Source organism: Chiloscyllium plagiosum, chromosome 1 (genome assembly GCF_004010195.1).
Source record: "Chiloscyllium plagiosum isolate BGI_BamShark_2017 chromosome 1, ASM401019v2, whole genome shotgun sequence".
Classification (NCBI taxonomy): domain Eukaryota; kingdom Metazoa; phylum Chordata; class Chondrichthyes; order Orectolobiformes; family Hemiscylliidae; genus Chiloscyllium; species Chiloscyllium plagiosum.
Genome location: NC_057710.1, coordinates 59,864,994 through 59,890,309, shown reverse-complemented (window position 1 = coordinate 59,890,309; position 25,316 = coordinate 59,864,994). Strand labels below are relative to the sequence as shown.

General features: G+C 39.9%; 1 long non-coding RNA gene across 1 annotated transcript; it reads right to left on the bottom strand.

Annotated features, from left to right (window-relative positions):
• Positions 1-11,779: 11,779 nt before the first annotated feature.
• LOC122548791 lies at positions 11,780-20,606 on the bottom strand. The gene is made up of 2 exons (XR_006311337.1): positions 20,284-20,606; positions 11,780-13,873 (listed from the first exon to the last, which is right to left on the bottom strand). It is a non-coding gene; the product is annotated as an uncharacterized LOC122548791 (long non-coding RNA).
• Between the last annotated feature and the right edge of the window lie 4,710 nt (positions 20,607-25,316).

The following is a 25,316-nucleotide window of genomic DNA, read 5'->3' as shown; positions in this document are numbered from 1 at the left end:
GAAAGGCTGAGGCAGTTGGGGCTGTTTTCATTGGAGAAAAGAGGGTTTGGGGGTGACTTGGTAGAGGTGTACAAGATGATTAGGGGTTTAGATAGGGTTGTCCATGAGAACCTTTTTCCACGTATGGAGTCAGCTATTACGAGGGGGCATAGCTTTAAATTAAGGGGTGGTAGGTATAGGACAGACGTTAGGGGTAGATTCTTTACTCAGCGAGTCGTGAGTTCATGGAATGCCCTGCCAGTAGCAGTGGTGGACTTTCCCTCTTTATGGGCATTTAAACGGGCATTGGATAGGCATATGGAGGATAGTGGGCTAGTGTAGGCTAGGTGGGCTTGGATCGGCATAACATCGAGGGCCAAAGGGCCTGTACTGCGCTGTATTTTTCTATGTTCTATGTTCTATGGGCTGAAACATCCTCCCATGTTGGACTTACAGAATGTAAACCCATTCAGATTGCTTAAAAATCAAATGTTACTCTACCATCCATCCTCCAATATTCACTGAAACGACAGGCGATACCAAGCCTTACCACTCTCATTGATGACTTGCTCCACCAAGACATCCTGGTCCCTTGCCAATCACCTTGTAACATTCCAATTATGGTTGTCCCAAAACGTGGTAAGCCAGACCAGTATAGACTGGTTCAAGACTTAAAAGCTATCAACGCTATTGTACAGCCCCTTCATTCCCTGGTCCCAAGTCCAGCTCATATTCTAGCCTTGGTACCATCAGACACTAAATTTTTCGCTGTTGTTGACCTGCAACATGTTTTTTTTCTCTCTGCCTCTTCATGAAGACAGTCAGTACCTATTCACCTTTACCTTTAATAGCCACCAGTTGATGTGGACTTGACTACCTCAAGGTTCATACACTCTCTGACCCTTTTCTCTCAGGCCTTACAGAATCAATTGGGGTCTCTCACCCTCACAGGTGGGTCTGCACTGATCCAACATGCAGACGATCTCCTTGCTACCAGCCTAGATGAAGAATCTAACCGCTCTGATGTTGTCCTCCTCCTCAACTATCTGAAACATCTGGCTTATGTAGTCTCTCCAAAAAAGGTCTCAATTGCATAACACGAGGTAAAGTTTCTAGGTTTCATTCTGTCTGCTGACTCATGTTCTCTTGAACAGAGCTGCATCAATCCTATTGTCAACTTCCCAGTCCCAACAACTGTGAAACAGGTATGCTAGACATGGTCAACTTCTGCTGATAATGGATCCCCAACGCTGCCCTCCTCGTTAAGATGCTGACCCGTTTTACCTCCTACGAAGATACTTTCGAGCTCTCCTCAGAGGCAAAGCAAGCCTTCGATGAACTTAAACAAGCCTTGTCACAAGCTCCAGCTTTGGGAAGGCCCCTCTATGACAGACCTTTCCAACTTTACTGCACTATTCTCGATGACTGCGCTTCCTCAGTTTTCACTCAAACACACTGAGATTGACACCGCTGGCTGCCTATTTCTCTACTAAACTTGACTCTGTTGCTTTAGGACATCCCTGCTGCACTCAAATCCTCACTGCTATTTATCTTAGTTTACAGTCCACCAGAAACCTCACATTTCAGCAGGTCATTGCCGTCTATAGTTCTCATGTAGTAATCGCCCTGTTAGGACAATTGCAAACTCAACATTTGACAGCTGCTCGCCAAAACTGTTATGAGGTATACCTCCTTAACAACCCCATCTTACCTTTAAGTACTGCACCACCATTAATCCTGCCGATTTCCTTGCACATCCCCATCACCCTTATCCACTCCCGATGATATTGTTTTCTCCTTATCAATGAGGACATCCAAATTCGTACAGATCTTTCCGACGCTCCTAGCCTAGACACTGACATCAATATGTTCAGTGATGGTAGTTCTTTTTTTTAAAATATTTTAATTGAAAATTTTAATTGAAAATTTTAACAAGTTTACAAAAGAAAACTAAAAAAAAGACCCAAGTGTAAACATTGATATACAGTTGAATCTTAAATAAATAATAACCAAAATCTATCAAACAAAAAAGAAATACCAAGAGAGAAAAAAAGACAAAACTCAACTAAATACTTGTCTAACTTACAACTAACCAGAGTGTATCATTAAAATTCTTACATTATTCAAGAGAAAAAAAAATCCAATGGATAACACACAGATTGAGCAGTGATATACATGCTCGGAATGTGTTAACATCACATCTCAACAAAATCCGTATTTATCCAAAACATCCCGAGCATAGAGCATATAAAATTCACAAAAATAAAAGCTCTTTAGTACATTCAGATCAGTATAATAAAAAAAATTTCTAAATAGTAAAAAAAAGTATAAAACGTATTTAAATGGAGATCTTCCTCCTTATTCCCAGGGGGCATCACTTTCTTTCCAAAAAACCCCCATCATAACCTCTTCCAACCAGTGCCCCACCCTTGACCCAGGCACCCCACGATAGGATAAAGAAAATTCAAGTATACTACTGTACTAGAACTAACAGTGAGTACCCTATATCCCCCCCACCCCACATCAACACCTGGATATTTTTTGGTAATGTTAATACCATATATGAACATGTATGACTATAAAATTAAAGTCTCAGCAAATAATAATTAAATATATTAATACAAAATAACAGGGAAAAACAACCCCGCTTCTAAGGACAAAGATAAAATAAGATAAGGTAGCCACCTTCCCCCCATCTACATTAACTAAACCCCCTGGCTTATATATATATATAAAAAAGAGGGGAAAGGAAATAGCTAAGTAAAGGATGAATAAATAAACCCTTTTTTCCACCCCCTGGAAATAATATCAAACAGTAAGATAATGAAAGGAAAAAAAGGGGGGGTAAACCGGGGTGGGGGTAGGGCAAAACAACATCAATTAACTCTTACAATTTGTCTGAGAATCCAAAAGTTCCTTGGCCTTCTCTGGTGATCCAAAGTTAAACATGGACCCTTCATGGCTAAAGCGTAGTATAGCTGGGTAGCGCAAGGAGTATTGAATGTTTAAATCCCTTAAACACTTCTTTGCTTCAACAAATGCCTTCCTCTTTCAGACCAAAGCTGGGGAAAAGTCCTGAAATAACATAATCTTGGACCTTTTATAAGTCATGGCTTGGGGATCTTTCTGGAGGCTTCCAAGAGCATCAGCCTCACCTTATAGCTCTGCAGCCGGAACAGGACCGGGCAGGGGCGCTGGTTCGAGCCGGGCCCGAGTATTGCAACCTGGTAGGCCCATCCTACCCTTACCTGGCCTGATCCAGCCTCCAGATTCAATAACTGTGGAAGCCACTGTTCGAGGAACCTTGTAAGCTGGCCGCCTCCTTCCCATTCGGGAAGGCCCAGCAAACGAATATTTCTTTGACGACCTTGATTCTCGAGGTCGTCAATGTGGTTCTCTAAGGTGCTCGAGAGTCTGGACCGAACCCACGGCCAATTCTGCAATTGCCTCGGAGGTCGCAGTCTTTAGCTCCGCCCCGCCAACTCGGCATTCAATTTCTTCGATGTCTCAGCTGTGCTTTTGTAGCGTTGCCGAGAATGAATTCCACCGACTTCGGGACACTTCTATGAAAGCATTGATCTTCATGTCGAGTTTGGAGATTATTTCCGCGAGCCTCGCCACCGTAGGTAAGTACTCCGGGGCGGCTGCGGACGCCTCTGCTGCAGCTGGGGCGGGTGGGGGAGGGGCTCCTGCCTGCTGAGAACTGCGGGCTCCTTTCCCCCTAGTCATTTTTACTGAACTGTATAAATTTAGGACTAAACCACTAATTACATTAAGTAAACACTATTTTTAATTGATTTGGTGAGTGTGGTGGGGGAGGGTGGCCCACTTTGCCTAGGTCTTGGGAGGAGCACTATAGTCTCAGACTTGCTGAGTCGCTGCCATCTTGGATTCCTCTGATGGTAGTTCTTCTACTGACCATACAAGTGCTCACCTTTCAGGCTACTCGATAGTTGATGATCATGGCTCTGTCCTGGAGTCAGCTTCTTTTGAGACACCCTTTTCTGCCCAACAAGCTGAACCTTTTGCCCTGATCCGTGCCTGCGTCCTCAGGATGGGCCTTTGTGTTAACATTTACACTGACTCCTACTATGCTTTTGGGGTTGTGCATGATTTTGGTCAGCTCTGGAAAAATAAGAGGGTTTTTGATGCCTTCAAGCACTCCTATTTCTCACTGCCAGTTCATCTCAGACCTTTTAACCAAGGAGCTCCTGCTCCCAAAACAGGTTCCTGTTATCAAATGTGCTGCCCATACCATTGGCCAATCCCCTGTCGACACCGTGCTGTTGATGAGGCTGCAAAAGAAACCTCTCACGGCCATCTTATGATTGTGACTAAAATGATGAGCCAGACTGAAAGCTGTGACAAGGGTGAGTCGACCTCAGATAGACTAATGCCAACCATTAAAGATGTTGTTAACTTACAGGGAGACGCCTCTGACTCTGAAAAGCAGTTGTGTTCCAAGGCCGGCTATTATTGTAATCCTGTTACTAAACTCTAGACCAGTCCGGCTGGTCAAATTTGTATGTCTGATGCTCTTGCCTTATGGGTCATTGACTGTCTCCACAATGCTTCTCATTGTGGTGCTCGCTCGACATCTGACCTCCTTTTGACCACCTGGTGGCACCCTCCCCTCCAGCAGATGGCCCAAAGTGTCAATGCTCGGTGCCTCATCTGCCAAAAATACAACCTGGGCAAGGGTGTGCCTTGGGGCAGACACCCCTCCCTGAAGGGCCCTTCCAAACCCTTCAGCTTGACTTCATTGAGTTGCAAAAATGTCAGCACTATAAGTATGTTTGTTATTATTGACGTTTTTTTCTAGATGTGTTGAAGATGCCCCATTTCTAATGCTACTGCCAAAACTGTTGTAAATATTTAACTTAAGGAGATTATTGGTTTTCCATTTTGCTTGTCTTCTTACAATGGCTCTCATCTTAGTGGTGATTTTAATGAAGAATTATGCTCTCATTTTGGGATCCGCCGCCAACTTCATTGTGCTTATCGCCCACAGGCTGCAGGGTTCGTGGAGCATTGTAACCAAACTCTGAAAACTAAACTTGCCAAATTGACTTCTGAGACAGGTCTTTCCTGGGTTAGGGTGTTCCCTTTGGTATTGTTCCACCTACAGTGCATACCTATGGGTAAAGGTGGCTTATCCCCAGCTGAAATCGTCTATGGTCGAGCTTTCTGCACACCTTAAATTAATGTCTCCTCCCCTATTTACTTCCACCACATGACTGAGAACATGTCCTCCTATGTTCTTTCCTTGACTAAAGTTTTGTGAGATCTTCACTCCCAAGTCAGTGCTGCCCATGAGAAGCTCCCCTCCCTCAACAGTATTCCGACTGTTGAACCAGGCTCCTTTGTTCTCAACAAGGATTGGACACGCCGAGGTCTCCAACCTCGATGGGAAGGACCCTTTCAGGTCCTTCCCACCACCCTGACTGCTGTTAAGGTCGCCAGGTGCCGTTCACCTCCATCATTGCAAGGTCATCGGATGAGCTCCTTGCAATGGGGGCAGATGATGAAGATGGAGATGATGGGGAACTGGGAGAGGAACCGGAATCAAACCCACACTACTAAAATGTAGCTGCATGTTTTGAATAGTAATTCTTCTTCTGTTTTAGATATCCCAATCTTTGATCCAGAAATGACAATTATGATGAAGGTCGAACTTACCCTGTTATATGACTCGTCATCACGGCTGGGCTGTTTACCTGTGTGATCCTGAACAACCAGAGACTGTGTACCATTTATGCCAAAAAGATGTCCTTGTGTGCCGAGAGACTGATTACTTTGATGCATGGAACGTTACCAAGAACAAATGTCGCAATGGTCAACTGCATCAAGAAGATTGGACAGTTCTTTTACAGAACAAGTCTCAAGAGTCTTTACCCTGTCAAGGTGTTTTGTGCCAGTTTGATTTCAGTTGTGCTATGGCGGCCCTGACAAGCCTTGCCTCTATTTGAAGAGGTCTAAAACTGTACGCCGCAAAAGAGAAAAGGGGGAAATGTTATCTTTCACTAACAATTTGTTTCTTCAAAGTCACAATAAAATATTCAGCCAGGATGAAGTGGTCTGTTATGCCCTCACATCAGCAAAGGACTCTTTGACCCCTTTCCCCCTCCTGAATCCCAACGACGGAGAATAGAATGCTTCTAAGGTGTTTACCGGACATAATGTTTCTTTTGACTATTACTTATCCCCACCTGCTCGTTGATTGTGGACTTCCTCCACTAAGTCCAGGGTAGCCTATCCAATCTGTTACAATGTTATGGGACGGGGGTGCACTTACATGAATGTGACTGAGACTATTCCATGTCAAATGTACCAATCGTTACTGCCCCCTATGGAACCTCACATCTCATGCGTATGCCTATGGAGGATTAGATTAGATTAGATTACAGTGTGGAAACAGGCCCTTCGGCCCAACAAGTCCACACCGACCCGCCGAAGCGCAACCCACCCATACCCCTACATTTACCCCCTACCTAACACTGCGGGCAATTTAGCATGGCCAATTCACCTGACCTGCACATCTTTGGACTGTGGGAGGAAACCGGAGCACCCGGAGGAAACCCACGCAGACACGGGGAGGACGTGCAAACTCCACACAGTCAGTCGCCTGAGGTGGGAATTGAACCCGGGTCTCTGGCGCTGTGAGGCAGCAGTGCTAACCACTGTGCCACCGTGCCACCCATGCCACTGTGCCACCCATACCACTGTGCCACCGTGCCACCCATTGTGTCTCTGTTATTGCTGGTATTCAGGCCCTTTATGGTATGGGTAATGACACCGACCTTCACTATGAGAACCCTAATGGCACTTCCATCTTAACCAGTCTGGGACAATAACTGCATCTCTTACTGAAAGACCCACCTCTTTTTATTGAGCAGCTTTCACCCTAAGCACTCAGGACAACCATACTTTGTGGTCATGGACTACCTGTACATTCGGGGTAGTCACAAAGACAGGCCTGCTTCTTATTGGGAAGCCCCCTCCATTATCTACACTAAACCCGGTTACTATTTTTTCAGCCAAGGCAAGGCAACTAACTTCCTTGTCCTTGATGAAACAGGTGCTGTAGCTGTAGGGACACTTGCTGACTGCTGTTCCCTGTCCAACTACCTGGGAATGGGGTTGGGGGTTTCCCTACTAAACGCTCAGTTTCACCTGAATTCTGCATGCATTGGAGGGATGCTAAGGCTTTGGGCAACAGTAAAGCTAGGTCTGTGGGCTACACCTTTCTTAGTGCTTTTTCCTTAGGAGGATCTGCAGGAATTATTAGCCACTAAAACTGAAACTATGTTACTTGCAGTCTCACCCTCCTGGGCAACAAGATGGCCTCGGCCTGAGCAGGAATTAAGGACACGCTCTCAGAATTACGTCTATTTTCCCAGCAAAACCGGTATACCTTCGACTCCATACTCGCAAAAGAGGATGGGGTTTGCATCATAGTTAAAGGCAAGTGTATGATGGGGTTACTGACCTCATCGAGAACATTACCAAGCATGTAGATAACCAAATGATAGAAGGCACTGGCTGGGGAGGTTGGGGTATTGGCTCAAGGTACAACTGGTTGATAAATCTGTCCATGTATATTGGTATTATTTTAATTTGCCTCTTTGCTGGCATTGCTATTGTTAAATGTATTATTGCCAAGCTATTAACTGCTGTTGACATCGGTTCCTCCCAGAAAATGCTTCTTCTCCATCCAGATGAAGATGAGGAGGAGCGGTTGCCTACCCCGACTTCCTCCTCCTCGGAAGAAGGAGGAAGTATGGCAGTCTCTAGTGTCCGTTCGATTGGACTGATCTAATCTATGATTAGAGTGGTGCTGGAAAAGCACAGCAGGTCAGGCAGCATCTGAGAAGCAGAAAAATCAATGTTTCAGGCAGGAGCCCTTCATCAGGAATCTATGCCCTGATCTAATCTATGCCCTCCTATCCTATGGTGTGGTCATAGAATGACCAAAGGGGGAAGATGAGGATCTGAAATCTGAATACAGGCTAAGGTAACTCGTGTTGTCAGAAACAACCACTTAATACGTGCTCTCACTAACTTAGTGGCAATAAAATAACTTCTCAATGTAAATGACAAAATGGCTTCTTGGCTGCACATTGACAATTCTGCTAAAAGCTACATAAAATGGCTTTTAATCCTGATATAGCTGCATAATTGACTAACCACAGTCTGCCTCAACAAAGATTAGCAGTCAATGCTTCCTTTACAGCATAGAAGTAACTAGACTAGATAAGACATGACTGGCCATCCTAACTGAACTTCAAGTGCAGGTGCAAAGACTCGGTTTGTGAGATAAGAGTGGCTTAAATGTTGGAAAACAAAGTTGGTTCCCAGGAACTATCATTGGGCTGAATTTCTGTCAATAAAACCATTTTGTTAATTGATTGGTAATTGTTTGAATGTACTATACGACCATGGCCTGTACCTCTCTTTCACAAAAGTATAAAAATATCTTTGTTTTAAGCCACGAACACAGCTCCTCTGAGGAACACAGAAGTGTGAAACCTCTGTGTTTCAGGATGATCTGTGCCCAGCCGTATAAGAAAATAAAGTGTGAAATCTTAAAGGACCAGACCGATTGCAAGTGTTTATTGACTGATTGCAGAACCGAGATCCAGCCAGGGGTCCAAATCTTCACCATGTGGAATCTTGTTACAGACTTTGCTGAAGTCCATATAGAGAATGTCTGCCACTCTGCCTTTATCTATCTTCTTGATAACCTCTTCAAAATACTCAAATTTGTGAGACATAATTCCCCATGCACCATGCTGACTATTCCTACTCAGTGCCTGTTTTCCAAAGGCATAGATATGCTGTCTCTCAGAATTCCCCCTAACAACTTACCCACCATTGACATCAGGTTCACTGGTCTGTAGTCCGCTGGCTGTTTCTTTAGAATCTTTCTTAAACAATGGCACAACATAAGCCACCCTCCAGTCTTCTGACACCTCACCTGTGGTTGTTGATAACACAAATATCTCTGCTAGGGGCCCCACAATTTCTTCCCTAGCTTCCCACAACATCTTGTGCATTATGTTCAGATTCCCACGTGAATAAAATCAAAGGCATCTTAATAAATAAAATCCAACATGCAGTTATACCAGGGGGTGTAATGTTCATAGCTTAACCTTTGCTTGTGTGACTCAATAAGGCAATCATAGCTCATATTCATGCTGAATAGAATAGATAGATGATTATCTTTTTCACCAATCTTCACTGTGGGGAAAATGCATTCCACTCTGCTTAATTTTTTTAGTTTTGCTTCATCAAAAGCACCAGCATCATCAGATCAGTCAAAAATGCAGAATATGCAATTCAATGTATACATAGCAAGATAATTTGTGGAGGAAAGATTCTGAAACAGAAAGCATCACAATTTATCCAGATTGTGTTATTGCTGCAGTCAAAAATGATGCCATAGCCAAAGTGGGTCAAAATGAATTTAATGAACCCTGTGCATTGAAAGACAAGGTATTTTATGGGTTTGAAAACTTTAAAAGGTATTTCTGTAGAATTATTTCATTTAATAAACTATGTTTGTTGCTGAAGAGAATCTGCAGTCATATGCCATCCTTGTGCCACCACAAGGATGATATGCATCGTCCAACTACACTTTGTTCTTTATAAGGTCTATTTAGCGTTTGAGCACTGAACAAATACTGATATTTTCCATTCTGAATGCCATTTTGTAGAATTCTTTCTCTTATAAATTTCACGTCTCAACATTTGTCTTAGGTTCTGAATATAGATTTTTAACCATAATCTTAGCATCTACATTTCAAAGGCCTCTATTTTATCCACTGATCTTTTCTTATTGTCCAGGCTCTTTTAGGCTAACAGGAAAATGAACTGAATGCAGCAACTTCCTTGTTGCAAGTTTTGAGTTTTATTTAACATACTTTACATCTGCAAAAAATTACTCGACTATCTCTATCCTTATTCTAACTTCTGCATCACATTGGCTGTTTTCATTTGTCCCTCGCGTACAATCTTATCTTATTGCAATGTGACACATCCTACTTGTACTGCCTTCTAATATATTCCTACCAAATTATCATTTCCTTTTGTGTTCACACTTAAGTCATATTCTAAGCATCAATCTGCAAGATTTTGTATGACCTCTTCCGATTCCACAAGTAGCACCCTGTCACCAGCATACAAATTCATGCTTGAGCCTCCACATTTTAATCCAAGGATATATTTAATTCCAAGAATTTGGTATGTATAGAATGAATAATGCTAGCAACAGTAAATAACCACAATGTATTCCTCTCTTCATTTGAAAGATGGCTGACTGTCTCTCTACAAAACTTATGCTAGCTATTTGGTCTGAACATGGGTTCCAGTAATCTGTAATCTTTACTGTCTATCACATTTCAGCAAAGCTTTCAATTTTTGGTGATAAACATGATTACCTACTTTTCACAGTTCATGACGTGTGTTTTAAAAATATACCACTTGTTGGATGTGGGCATTGCTGGCTGGCCAGCATTTATTACCAGCCCCTAGTTATCCTTGAAAAAATGATAACTTCTTGAACTGTCACAGTTCACGTGCTGAAGATCGACCCACAGTGCCACTAAGCTGGGAAGTTCAGGATTTTGATCGTGACAGGGAAGGAACAATGATATACTTCCTAGTCAGGATATTGAGTGGCGGGAGGGCATGGTGCAGTTGTGGTGTGTCCATGTATCTGCTGCCTTTGTATTTCTAGCTGGAAGTGGCCATAGATTTGGAAGGAGCTGTTTAAGGTGAATTTCTACAGTATTTGATGTAGATAGTACACACTGCTGCTATCGAGCATCAAAGACTTCTAGATGTGGTGCTAATCAAGCAGGTTGCTGTGGCTTGGATGGTGTCAAGCTTCATTAATGTTGTGGAAGTTGAGGGGCAGTGGTTCTTTTTTTTAAAATTGGAGATGGCCATTGCCTAGTATTTATGGTATGATTGCTGCTGGATATGTATTCAAGGCTGTTTTTAGGTTAAACATGCCCTCTTGTTCCAATGTCAGTTCTAAATTCATGATGGATTCACCAACCTCTGCTTTAAACGTGTTACTATTTTTTGTTATGATTTTTAAGATCATTTTAACATGACTCATTAAAGCTAGTTCTAAAATGATGACAATCATTCCGTGAGATTTCTTAGGTAAACCATGTAAAATATCAATGAATAGCACTCTGTTAAATTCACATTTCAAAATAGTGATCAAAAATAGTTCATAATTTATATTTGGTTTTGAGTTGATCCTGTTTTTTGGAAGGATTATGAGGCATCAGAGTTTGACTTAAGCACTATGATCGGCAATATGTTACATAGGAATGACTAATTTTAAGGAAAACAAGAAGCAGCATGGACATAATGGCCAACCAATCTCCTTCTGTGCTTATTATCTCATGATTCTAATCCAGGATTGTCTTTCCAGACATCAACAAAAATTGCTTTAATGGGATAGTGTGGTAAATGTTACTGTATATATTGATGTTCAAGGGGATACAATGATTAATTAACGTAAAGCAAGTGCTGCACAAACTTCAATTGAAGATACTTGACACACATATAGGGTTCATGGAATTTTCTTTGTTTCCTTGCACTTTGAAATGAAAAGTATTCTTTGTCTACACTTTCCTCATTCCTGAAGAAGGGCTTATGCCCAAAACGTCGATTCTCCTGTTCCTTGGATGCTGCCTAACCTGCTGCGCTTTTCCAGCAACACATTTTCAGCTTTGTCTACACGAACATTCCTCACTTGGAGCTCAAAAATTCACACCAACTGTTTTCAAAATTTTAATAATTTATATAAATAGGTTAGAAAGAATCCTAACATGTTGTAAAAAATATTTGATTTCTATAATAAATAGCACAAATACAAATTTAAATTTGTCAGTACATTTTCAGCAGTGGATTTCACAAAATGCAGACATGAGACATACAACACTGCAAAAATCTATATTATGATTGAGTTTGTTGCATGTTTAAAGATGCACAAAGAAGATAAATAGAAGTGAATGCTTAACCATTACAAAATAATGTTGATCACTAATGTTTTTTATATACCTTACAAAGGCTGACATCAGTACCTGTATGCGTCTGACCAAAACTGTACAAAGCAAGCATAATTGAAAAAAAATGCGTTTCCATTAAAAACAGCTGCATATGGTTTCAAGAAGAGTACAAAGATCTGCATTAAAAATTGTAGCTAAAAATGTTATTGAAACCTATTTCAACAAAAGGTATTTTGCATATGTGCAAACTTACTTTAATATGTTTAGTAATCACAACCCTGCCCACAAAACTGGTTACACACCCAAAATAAAATATTGACCATGCCAAGTTTCTGCTAATTGTGCTTGAGCAGAATCTTCAAGTTAAGCTCATTCCATTAGCCAGTAAGGCACTAGAATAGTAGACATATTTCAAGTATTTTAAATATGAAAAATGTATTCATTTGCTATCAAACTTGGGTGCCAAAATAGTTCTGTAAAAACTGACCACAGCACTAAATGTAATAAATAACAAGATTATTTAGTATTGTTCTTAAAAAGTAATTCAGTGATTTTAAATCAGTTTACTCACACACCGTACAAAAAACACTTGTACTCAAATACTTATGCTGAATAAATTGCCATTTTTGAGCACAACATATTGCATGTTTTTACATACATTTTGCATTAATTTTTATTTGCTAACATGAACTTTAAATTATAAGTAGGTGAAATTTTAGGTGGGATGTCAAACCAATTATCTTATTTGCAAGTACAACTGTCTCAAAAACTGAAAAAAGTCAGTACTAAAATCAATTTAAAATGTCCCCTCACATTAGAGTGTGGCTAAGACATACGTGCCCTAGTCAGACTAGAGCAGTCAGTGGTACTGCTGTACTATTACATATTTCTTTTAATCAATTGTCAGTGCAAATTTGATAATTATCAGAAATAATGTTTGAATATTGTTTTGGACTGCAAATACGAATTTAAAAGTTACAGCATTTACAAGTAAATGCTTTTCATTAAAATTTTAAGGCAAGTTTATTGTCATAGTTTGTATGCAGTGGGAGAAATGGGAAAATAATGCCCAGTTACCAAAAAGGTTATTATTTCAAATCTAGTGACTCTAGCCTTAATCTTAAAAAAAGCCAAATTCCAACATTGCATCAGGAAATCCTATTTGCTCTAAAGTTTAGCTTTCTTTTACCATTCTACTTTCTGTCTCTTGGCCAGTTAAATAGACTGAGGTAGGACACATTGAGGCAGTAATAGCTTTCTGAAACACAGCACAAAGGTCAAATATCTTTGGTCTTGCTACCATGTTTCCTTTTATCTGAATGCAAGCAGACCCTATGGCAACAGTTTAATTGAGTCCCCCACTATTCAGCTTCATTTTGGCAAGTCATCCATTATTCTGATCAAGGTGCAAACCTGACTGTGACCACAGACCTATCGAGCAGAGCTCTGATGGGATATAACACTGCAGGAGGTTTGGAGCTGTCAGGTTTCAAGGCTGAATGTGAGGATTCGTCTAGTGCAACTTGAGTTGGAAGTATTTGGAAGTTTCTGGTCAAATTCCCTAAATGACACCAAAAATCCTCACATTGAAAATGCATTCTCTTAAAAAAAGACAGACTCAGCATATGAGAAATGATTTCATCCTCCATTAAAGGCTTTCCAGCAGCTTTTGCAGCCAGACACTGTTCCTGTCAAGCTGTGCTGTGCATGTCATCTTCTGATGTCCTATAGCTGACTCTTTAAATTCTCCAGGGTGTCTTTAAACTGGTGAGTGGATAGGTGAAGTGCAGTGATAGGATAATTTGTGTAATTGATGCTTAGTGAGGGATTCCAGGTTGACCTATCTACTGGACCATAAGAAATTTCTGCAAAGATAGAAAAAATGTTAAGGTAATTAGGCAATCATGATTCATTGAGCATTAGCACTTTAGGTAAACAATAGTTAAGAGAGCGTTAGAGCACGGTATGAAAGAAAGACACAAAGAATACCAACTTTGAACTGAAAATGAGACTCACCTGCCTACTTTTCCCATTTCAAAACAACTCATGAATGTTGCAGTGTAAATTTATTGGACCATTTCCAGAAAAGAATTGAAATGTTACAAATTATGAATTGATTGGTGTGTCATTAGGTATTTGAGTCAGTGAGATGGGGTTAGTGGTCAAAACGATCAGAATGGACAGCATAGTTATGAAACTTGTGAATCTTGCTCAATGTGACCATACCAGTAATGAAAGCTTTCTCACCTCCAGTACCTATTTTGAGTTGCTTTCTTCTGCAAGAAATAGAGATTTAAAAGAAGTGTCTACGCCAAGTACAATCCAAGTATGAAGGGGAAAAAATGAGAGATATTAAGTAGTGAGCGTTGCAAACTTACTTGGCAATGTGCATCACAAAGTATGTTTGATAATAAGTGTGTTGTGCAAGGTATGTTAGTATGCAAGTCCATGCTAACACTGGCAAGGACCACATACAGCACTTGAGATGCTTCTTTTTTGAAAAGGACATGCAGCTCATCCTCATTTTACCTGAGCCACGTACCAGTGTTAACTGGTATTTACATAGCACATAACTTTCTGGCATGCTTTCAAGCTTATTGTATTGAACATATTTCCCTCAAGCTCCTTTCAACACTGATACCAGGAACATTATGCTGTACTGTAGTTGTTAAAGCTTCTTTCAGGAGGTGCATGTAGAATACAGCCTTGCTAAGTAACAAGAACAGAGCTGAAAGCATTTATTTAGGAAACAAATTGCAAAGGCAAAAAATCTACTGGACCAAAATTGAAAATTTTAGAAAAGCAACAAATTATTGCTCCTGTATGATCTAATAATGTATACATTGATCTGTACTTTCAAGCTGGCTTTTTTCTATCATAATGCCTGAATTACCATTTGGATGTTATGTTGTGGCTGTGCAGGACATTGATGAGGCCACTTTTAGAATATTGCAGAAGAAATTTACAAGGATGTTGCAGGGATTGGAGGGTTTGAGTTACAGGGAGAGGCTGGATAGACAGACTTTTTCCCCCCCTGGAGTGTCAGAGGCTGAGAAGAGACCTTATAAAATCATGGGGAGCAAAGATATGATAGTTTTTCCCAGGGTAGGGGAATCCAAAACTAGAGGGCATAGGTTTAAGCTGAGAGGGGTTAGATTTGAAAGGGACCCGAGGGATAGCTTTTTCAATAGATGATAGTGCGTGTATGGAATGAGCAATTGAAGAGGCAGGTGCAATTACAACACTTAAAAGCTATTTGGATGGACACATGAATAGGAAAGGTTTAGAGGGACTTCAGAGACTGGGTCACTTGGCCTGAAATGTTAACTCAGATTTCACTCCACAGATGCTGCTAGATCTGCTGAGCCTTTCCACCAATTTCTATTTTTGTCTCTGATTTACTGCATCCTGCAGTTCTTTTGGTTTTTATAAGATTTAGAGGGATATAGAGCAAATGTTGCCAAACAAGACTAGCTCAGTTTCAGATACTTGGTCGGTATTGAAGAGTTGGATGGAAGGGTCTGATTCCATACTATAGGACTCTTAAAAAGCTTTCCAATGCATATCACACAACATAAATGAGATAGCAGGGAATATTGTACTCTCACAAGGTAAAACCATAATGAAAATATTTTCGCCTTTGGGATGTTTTACAATAACAAGAATAAACTTTTACGGCTACAGGGAAAGGGAGAAATGGGACAGACTGTATTGCACCATTGAGCACAGGAATAGACTCCATGTCAAAATGATTTCCTTCTTTATTATAACTGAATCTATGAACTTATCACAACAACTTGTAATTCTAAAGCACTTGGAACATAAGAAAATGTCCCAAACAAAAATCAAATTACTAGAAAATCTCAGCAGGTCTGGCAGCATCTGTAGAGATTTTTGTTTCAGATTTCCAGCATCCACAATTTTTTTGGCTTTTCTGTAAAATGTTCCAAGGTGTTTCAGGAGGGTTATTGAAAAGCATTGAAATCAAGCCACAGAAGGCAATATTCGTATGAATTACCAAAAGCTTGGTCAAAGTGATATTTTGAAGAGCAGACAAGAGATGTTGGTGATGGGGGCATTCCAGAGTTGAAGGCCTGGGGAAATGAAAAAAAAAGCCATCAACAATAGAATAATTAAGATTAGGGATTTGTCAGAATTGGAGTAACGCGCTAACAGTGGAGGCCTGGAAGATGTCACAATGGGGGTGGGGGTGGAAGGTGGGGGGGCGCATGGATTGACTTGAAAACAGGTAACCACATTAAGATTCTTGCCAGAAAGTCAATCTAGGGCAGTTACACAAATGACCGGTGATCATACAGAATGGAAATTGCAATGACTTCATGTTTCTGGAAGGTAGAAGCTGGGATCTCAGTTTGAGACTACTGGATTAGAACACTCAAGATAACAAAGGTTTGAGTTTAGGTTTCAGCAGATTAACTGAAGTAGAGATGCAGGTGGGTGATATAAAAACCAAGTTCTTCAGAATTGCAGCAAGTCTGGTAGCATTCATTGAGACAGAAACAGAGCCAATGTTTTCAAACCAATGTGGCTCTTCTTCAGAACTGAAGAGATGTGGATAGGTGATGGGTGTTATAGTGTAGAAAAAGGTGAGGAGGAGCAAATGGAACAGAAGAGAACATTAGAGGGTGAGGGAGATTACAGATCACAGGTGTCACTGAACAAAAGGGAAAGGTGTGGTAAATTGTAGATCCAGAGTTGGTATTAATGGCAGAATTAGGTCAGCTCTGCTGATAGAGAAGCAGATGGGGGTTGGGGAAGTGGTGTTTAAGCCAGTGAAACAAAATGGAAAAATAAGTCAAAGAACTGCTGACACTGGAGAACGGAAACTAACAAAAACAGAAACAAACCCAGCAGCATTTGTGGAGAGAAACAGTTAACGTTTTGAGTCCAGTGAACTTTCTTCAGAACGGACAGCAGCCCAGAGAGGAAGAGAAAAAAGGTGTAGACAAAAAGCTTGTTAATAGTAAGCCAGAAAAATTAGATAAGTCATAATGGAGGTTGTGAGCTTGCTGGAGGAACAGCACCTTATCAGCTGTGTGGGAACATTATACCCTTCGGACTCAACATAGAGCTTAACAATTTTAAAGCATGAACACCTCCTTCCATATCTTTTAACTACCTTCTATACCCCAGGTCCTGTCATGACATTGGTTGCTTTCTGCACAATCCATTTTCAACTACTCAGGAGTGCTCATTATCACCCACCTGTCTTCTTCCCTGGCTTCCAATCAACTAACCCTTTATCTGCTTAATTTTTTTCTCTCTCAGCTTTGTCTCCACCTATTTGCTCATTTCTTTCCCCCAGCCAACCCATCATCATTGCTGGAAAATCTCAGAAGGTCTGACAGCATTTGTGGAGGGAAAGCGGAGTTAACATTTCAGGACCATTCCAGCAATTGCTGATTTTACTTCTGATCTCCATTTTTTTTGGAGGACAGAGTTCATGGTCTGAAGTTGTTGGTCAGTGTTGAGTCCAGACGCTGTAAAGTACAGAAATGGAAAATGAGATGCTGTTTCTCCACTTGTATAGGGCTTTCCCTGGAATAATTCAACAAGCCTATGGCAGAAATTTGAACACATGGGCAAGATGAAGTATTATAATGACAAGCAATGGGGTGGTCAAGATCAAACTTGCAGACTAAGTGAATTTCCAAATGCAGTGGTCTAGATTGAGAGAAATGCAATTGCTGCTTCACATAGGAGTATTATGAGACTCCAGACAGTGGAGAGGGAAGGTGGTTTTAAAAAGAACTGTTACACTTTGCATGATTGCTTGAGAATGTGCCAAGGCAGGAGCATGAGGCACTTAGTGTGATAGAGAAATGTATTGCATGAGAGGGGTGGAACGATGTGTTTGGTGGTGACATCATGTCAGAAGTGGCAGATGATGTTGTTTTGGTCACGGAGGTGAGTGAGGTGGAAAGTTAGAACGAAGGAACTTTATCAAGATTCATGGAATGAGGGGAAGGGCAGAGGGTAGAAGTGCTGGAAATGGGCCCAGTTGAGGGCCCTATCTATCACAATGAGGAAAAAGGAGGATATTGGAAGCATATTGTAGACGATAGCATCACTAGTACAGATGTGACAAAGACGGAGAAGCTGGGAGAATGCAACAGAATCCTGAGAGGAACTGTAGCTGAAGTAGTTGAGACAGTCAGTGGGTTTGTCATGAACATTAAAATAATACTGATCAGTTAACAGATGTTCATTTGATTTTCAGCAGATTTTCTGCCAATAACACCTATTAACTTTCTTCTGCCCTTCCCTTCTGACAACCTTTACTTATAAAATCCATCACTTTTCCACCTCTTTTCAGTTCCAAAGTCATACTGGACTCAACGTTAATTCTCCATCCCCACAGTGCGGAATTTCTCCAGCACTATGTTTCAAATGTCAGATTTTGAACCTTGACAGTATTTTGCTTTGCTTTAGAATTGAGTGAAGTTACAGAAATTAGTAGTTTTTTTGGTGTCAAATACAACAATGAAAACTATCTGGTTTGACCAAACAACTGGCAGGAAGAAGAATGGCTAGAGATCAGATTTCATAGCAAAGACTGTAAACAAAAGGCTTTTGCTTATCCAATATCTAACCTGAGTAATTATTTGCTTCCTCTGTACTGCACATCAAACAGGAGTGTACCAAATTAAAAAGTGAGGTAGAAGTGTCATGGGGTAAAGCCAGATGTTGTCACTATACGTGCTGATCTTGATGCTGAGGGAGTTTATCTGATTGAGAAATAAAAGAGGATCAAGAATCGATCCTTTGGCAACTTCCTGCCTCTGAGCTAAGAGGCCCTTGTCCAAAACTACCTGCTCCAGACGTGTGTAATAACATCTCTAAATGGGTTAATTAGAAAATATAAAAAGATACAAGAAAATCATTGAAGGTGCTGGTGTGATCAATTATGTCAAAGGTTGCAACTGGTCAAGAATGAGAGTTCATTTGTCATTTTAAGACACATCAAATGCAATTTGAGACTATAATAGAAGTACAAATATTTAACAACAATGAAGGTAGACATTCCAGGACTGCAGGCATCCCAAGAACATAAGACAGTGGTGTTTATGAACATACATACAAACAAACTTAAGACACTTGTTACTTACTCTTCAGGAGCACAGTTACATCAAAATAACATTTGGTGTGATGGCAACCTTGTTGCAGTGGTATCATACTTGCCTCTGAACTAGAAAATTGCAGATTCAGGTCCCCTCAATTATGGGTTGCCCACTTGAAGAGTATATGATCTAAGCTAATACTGTAGTGCTACAGTTTGCATTAAATATCAAACCATAAACTTTACCTGCCCTCACGTGAATGTAAAAGATCCTTGGACCGCATATACAAGAGTTTTCACATCATCCTCATCAAGATTTATCTCTACATAACACCCTCAAGAAACATATGATGCTCACAGCCATAGAATACTCAAATTCTTGTCTTGCACTCTTCCTCCAAAGGTTCAAAAACAGGCCTCTTGGGGTCAAAGTAAAGAGCAGATTAAACATAGACTTGTGCATCTCCCAGCAATAATGGGCTCTTGCTGTACCTAAAATGACTGGCAGCGAAGCATGCTGTGTCAGTTTGTTATAGGCACTATTATAAATACAATCTTTAGAACTTTTTCATACAGAGGGTGGTACGAGTATGGAACGAGCTGCCAGAGGAAGTGGTGGAGGCTAGTACAATTGCAACATTTAAAAGGCATCTGGATGAGTATATGAATAGGAAGGGTTTGGAGGGATATGGGCCAGGTGCTGGCAGAGGGACTAGATTGGGTTGGGATATCTGGTTGGCATGGATGGGTTGGACCGAAGGGTCTATTTCCATGCTGTACATTTCTATGACTTTTTAAGTCATATTGAACTCAAAGTATTAACTATTTCTCTCCCCCACAGATGCTGCCAGACATGCAGTGTTTCTCCAGCATCCGCAGGACCTTTCTTTTTACTATAGAAACACAAATTTTACATAATCCTAAATACTCAGAAATTGTAACAGATGATTCAACTACATTGCACGTGACACTTTTGTTCAAATTTCTATAATATGGTTAAATTTTGAGATGCTTATAAGCTGAATCTTTAAGGCACTTCACAGACCATCGTAAAATAAAACATTCATAGTCACTTCAACACAACAGTTGAAATGAACTGCCAAAGTAAAATTACTCATACAAATTAACTGTAGAACATATTTTCACTTGTAGATAACCCTCACATAACTCTGTAGAACAATACAAAGTGCTCACCAGTGACAGGCTTAAATTTTTGGTCATGCCTTCTTTGTCAGAAATTCAAAAGCAGGACTACCAGCAATCTTAACAAGGCTTAAAAACCTAAAATGGCAAAGACATCAAAAGATATTTCAGAAAAGGACAAGAGTTTTAAGGAATAAAATGCAAAGAGAATGAATAGCAATCAGAATGTACAATGTGTTTAACAAGTAAACACAAGACTGCTACCGCAAAACAGTAGGTACGCAAATTGATAAGGAAGCCAATCTACATAAATCAAGACATGGAGGTGCTGGTGTTGGACTGAGGTGGACAAAGTTAAAAATTACACAACACTAGGTTATAGTCCAACAGGTTTACTCTGAAGTACTAGCTTTCGAGCGCTGATCCTTCATCAAGTAACTAATTATTGAAGGAAGAGCATCGCTCTGAAAGCTAGTACTTCCAAAATAAACCTGTTGGACTATAACCTGGTGTTGTGAGATGTTTAACTTTGTACATAAATCAAGACAGCAATAGGTAACTACACTTACCATAATTAACTAGCTAATATTTTAAGTACTGTAATTCCATACAGTAGCTGTACTTAGTATTCCACCTATAAGTAATGAGTATAATTATAGAAAACAAAGTAAAACTTGGAATTATATTAACATACTGAAGTTAGTGCATCAATACGTTACACTGTGTTCAGACATCTCTAGAGATGGGCAGATGGCATCTTTGCTCAAAATACCATGTTATGAAGATGTCGACTCAAGCAAGATAAATCAGACATTTAGATACCCCTATTTCAAAGTCAACCATTGGCAGAGGCACTTGTCTCAGGAAATTAACAGTTCTCAATCTTTCTCAAAGCCAAGATTTGAAGAAGCATGAGGAAAATACCCATTTTCTAACTGTCGAATTAATAGTTATCTTGGACCAAAAAATGGGATGCTGTGATGAGCTGCCATTGTACATATGATCAGTGTTCAGTGACAGAGGTGCTTATACACATGCAAAATACAATACAGATCCGTGTCTAAGACAGACTTCAAGTATTCCCCAAATTGCACTGGTGTGAAATTCAGCATCTTTTATTTGAGGCAAATGTTGTTCTAGGCATGGACACATTTTTAAACAACCAATATTGGTCCAGTTCTTCAGGGTGATAATCTGGAATCCCAAATTAGCTCAGTAAAAAGAATGATCACTTAAATGTTCAAATGGTATAGCATTCATGAATTCAAGTCTGATCAAAGTTCTAAGTATTATTTTACTTGTACAAAAGTCACAATTTAACCACAAGCTGTGATTTCTTAATTAACTTACAGAACCATTTTTACTAGTACAACACGTTTTGATATGGGGAGTGGGGTGTGGGATGTAAAAGTAGTCAGGCACCCAGTTCCAGCAAGGTTGTTTATAAGTGAAGTAGACTTTACCAATAAATGATGGTTTTACTGCCTGAAGTTAAAGGCACAAGGGTTCAATGTGTACTTGATCCATGAGAAGTCTGGATCAATTGTTGGGACAATTTACCCTAAGTTTTCAGTTTAAAATGAATGAAGTACTTCAATTTAATTATTTAAAAGATAATCTCAAGCATAAAGCTAATGAACAGATTTTTACAAAAATATTCATCCAGTTACTTCGGCCTTTTCATATTTAAAAATATAAAGTTAAGTTTGTTTTATCCAAAAAAAAAATGTGCAAATACAAACATAAACATAATGCGTTTTTGTTCCAGAAATTAATTTACACTTAGAATGGTTCTATGATGTCGATTTCTTTTCAGTTCTGAACGCAAGCTGAATTCTGTAAGATTTTATTCATGCTGGTAATCTAATACCAGCAGGGCCAAACTGACCAAGTAACACAATCAATCAAAAGTGGTTCAGTTGTATTAAATATGATTACAACTCAGAATGCCTTTGGCCCAGTGTCCATGGCAGCTCTCTGCAAGAGTAGTACAGGGAGTTTCACATCCCAGCTTTGCAAGTTCTCTCTTCAGGTGCATGTCCATTTTTTTTGTGCAAGTCAGGATCGAATCTGCATCCTGCATAATCTAACCACTTGCTACTTCAAAAGCTTTTTCCTCATTTGTTGTTTCTTTTGGCAATCACCGAAGATCCCTGTCCTCTGAATCCCTATCCTTCTACCAATGGAAAGGTTTATCTCTATTTAGTTTGTCTGGATCTCTTAAGATCTTGAATACATCCAATAGCTCTATTCTCAAACTTCTCCAAGGAGAACAACCTCAGCTTCTCCAATTTGTTCGTATTACAGGAACTACTCTCGTAAGACAGTCATATCCTTCCTAAAGTGAGATTCCCAATTTGGACAGACTACACTAGTGAATTCCACTTCACTCCAGGGATGTACATACAGTCCTGTTTTAAGCACAGAATTTGTCACACAGATCACACACTACAATCACTACCCTCCCATTTTGGCATTCTGCCTGTAGAGGTTGTTGTTAAAAAACAATTCCTCAACTTTTTCAAAAGATCTCAAAATTACAAACATCTATAATAATGAAATACCTTAATTACATTCTAGGTGGTGCCGTTGTGTGACATGTTTTTGAACAGACTGGTGTTAACTGCACATAGCATACTATATTCATTATACGGTCTCCACCTTTACATTTGATGACAAATACATACAGTAATATGTGCTCTTATTCAAAGGTGTTTAAATAAATCTCTTAAAAGAGGAACTTGCTGTATGAATTCCCCAGATTATTTTACCCATATTGCTCTCTAGAAACACTTGGGATCTATTAAACCTGGAGCATGGTAAAGACGCTGTTTCATTTGGAAATTGAATTACTCAAAGTGATCTCTTTTTGGTCTACAACTTTACATGTCAGGAAATCCAATTTCAAAATGTAGGAAAGATGAAAGGAAAGCACTCAGGAAATGATATTGCAATAGCAGAATGATGTGTAGAATTAGCTTGTCCTGAGCGAGTGAAGACAGTTGTGAAATAATCATGCACAAAAACAGCAGCATCTTGTGATAGTTCTCTCAACTCAGTTAAAAATACTTATCTTTTAAATAAACAGCACTTTTTTTCATAAACATTCCAATGAAAGGTCACAGATCTGACACATGAACTTTATTTCATCCTTGACAGATGCTGCCAGACTATAGTATTTCCTGCATTGCATTGCTTAAATTTCCAGCATCAGCAATATTTTACTTTGGTATTCTTTTCATTCTATATTCATTTGCTCAAACATTGAGTATGTATCTGGCTTTCAATTTACAGGTGCTGAATTATCCTTTTAACTTTAAATGAACTAAACTCATTACTCTTATCAACGGTACAGGATTTTCAGTCATATCCCCAAACCAGTAATGCATTGTACAGAGAATATATATACTTCAGTGTAAGGCAACTATAACCCAAAAGGGTTTAAAAGATGTACAGTGAAATGCCAATCAAATGACTTAAGATATTATAACAATCTTCACACACCACACCATCTTCTCAATTTTAACATTTACTGTTTGTAAATTTTGTTTGTAATAGAGACAATGAATTTGCTCCTTGGAGCAAGTGCATGACTCTCAAAAAAGGTAGCCAAATAACATTAGTCCCCAGTGTCCTGAAATATTGGACTAGAGATTATACAGAATAATACTTCAGAGAAAATTCAGAAATGAACACAAATTGTCGGAATTATTCAAGCAGCATCTGTGAACAGAGAAGGAAAATTAATGTTTCAGACCAACGACTACTGATCAGAATGAAAAAAATTAGAAAGCTCAGCATGTGCAGAACTCAAAAGGGAGGAGGAAGAAAGAACAGTGGGGCAAGTCTAATTTATTTGAGGAGAGTAATTAAATGGAAAAAACTGGTGGTAAAAGGACAATGAAGCAACAGATGACGACCCTAGAGTAGTAATAAATGGCAGAGAAACCATAATCAATATCTACTATTCAAAACGAGCAGGAGCAATTATCATAACCAGATATTGTTGATCTCAATACTGAGTCTTGAAGGTTCCAAAATGCCTAATTGAAAGATTAGCTGCTGTCTCTTCAGTTTCAGTCAAATTTGATTGTACATTCCAGGGTACTGAAGGAGGTGGCTCGAGAAATCGTGGATGCATTGGTGATTATTTTCCAGAGTTCGATAGATTCGGGATCAGTTCCTGCGGATTGGAGGGTGGCTAATGTTGTACCACTTTTTAAGAAAGATGGGAGAGAGAAAGCAGGAAATTATAGACCAGTTAGTCTGACCTCCGTGGTGGGAAAGATGCTGGAGTCTATTATAAAGGATGAAATTACAACACTGGAGGCAGTAGTAACAGGACAGGTCAGAGTCAGCATAGATTTATGAAGGGGAAATCATTCTTGATTAATCTTCTGGAATTTTTTGAGGATGTAACTCTGAAGATGGACAAGGGAGATCCAGTAGATGTAGTGTACCTGGACTTTCAGAAAGCTTTTGATAAAGTCCCACATAGGAGGTTAGTGAGCAAAATTAGGGCGCATGGTATTGGGGGCAAAGTACTAACTTGGATTGAAAGTTGGTTGGCTGACAGGAAACAAAGAGTAGTGATAAATAGCTCCATTTCGGAATGGCAGGCAGTGGACCAGTGGGGTACCACAGGGATCAGTGCTGGGACCGCAGCTTTTTACAATATATATTAATGATTTAGAAGATGGTATTAGTAATAACATTAGCAAATTTGCTGATGATACAAAGCTGGGCGGCAAGGTGAAATGTGAGGAGGATGTTAGATTACAGGGTGACCTGTACAGGTTAGGTGAGTGGACAGATGCATGGCAGATGCAGTTTAATGTGGATAAATGTATGGTTATCCACTTTGGTGGCAAGAACAGGAAGGCAGATTATTACCTAAATGGAGTCAAGTTAGGTAAAGGGGCAGTACAAAGAGATCTGGGTGTTCTTGTACACCAGTCAATGAAGGTAAGCATGCAGGAACAGCAGGTAGTGAAGAAAGCTAATAGCATGCTGGCCTTCATAACAAGAGGGATTGAGTATGGAAGCAAAGAGGTTCTTCTGCAGCTGTACAGGGCCCTGATGAG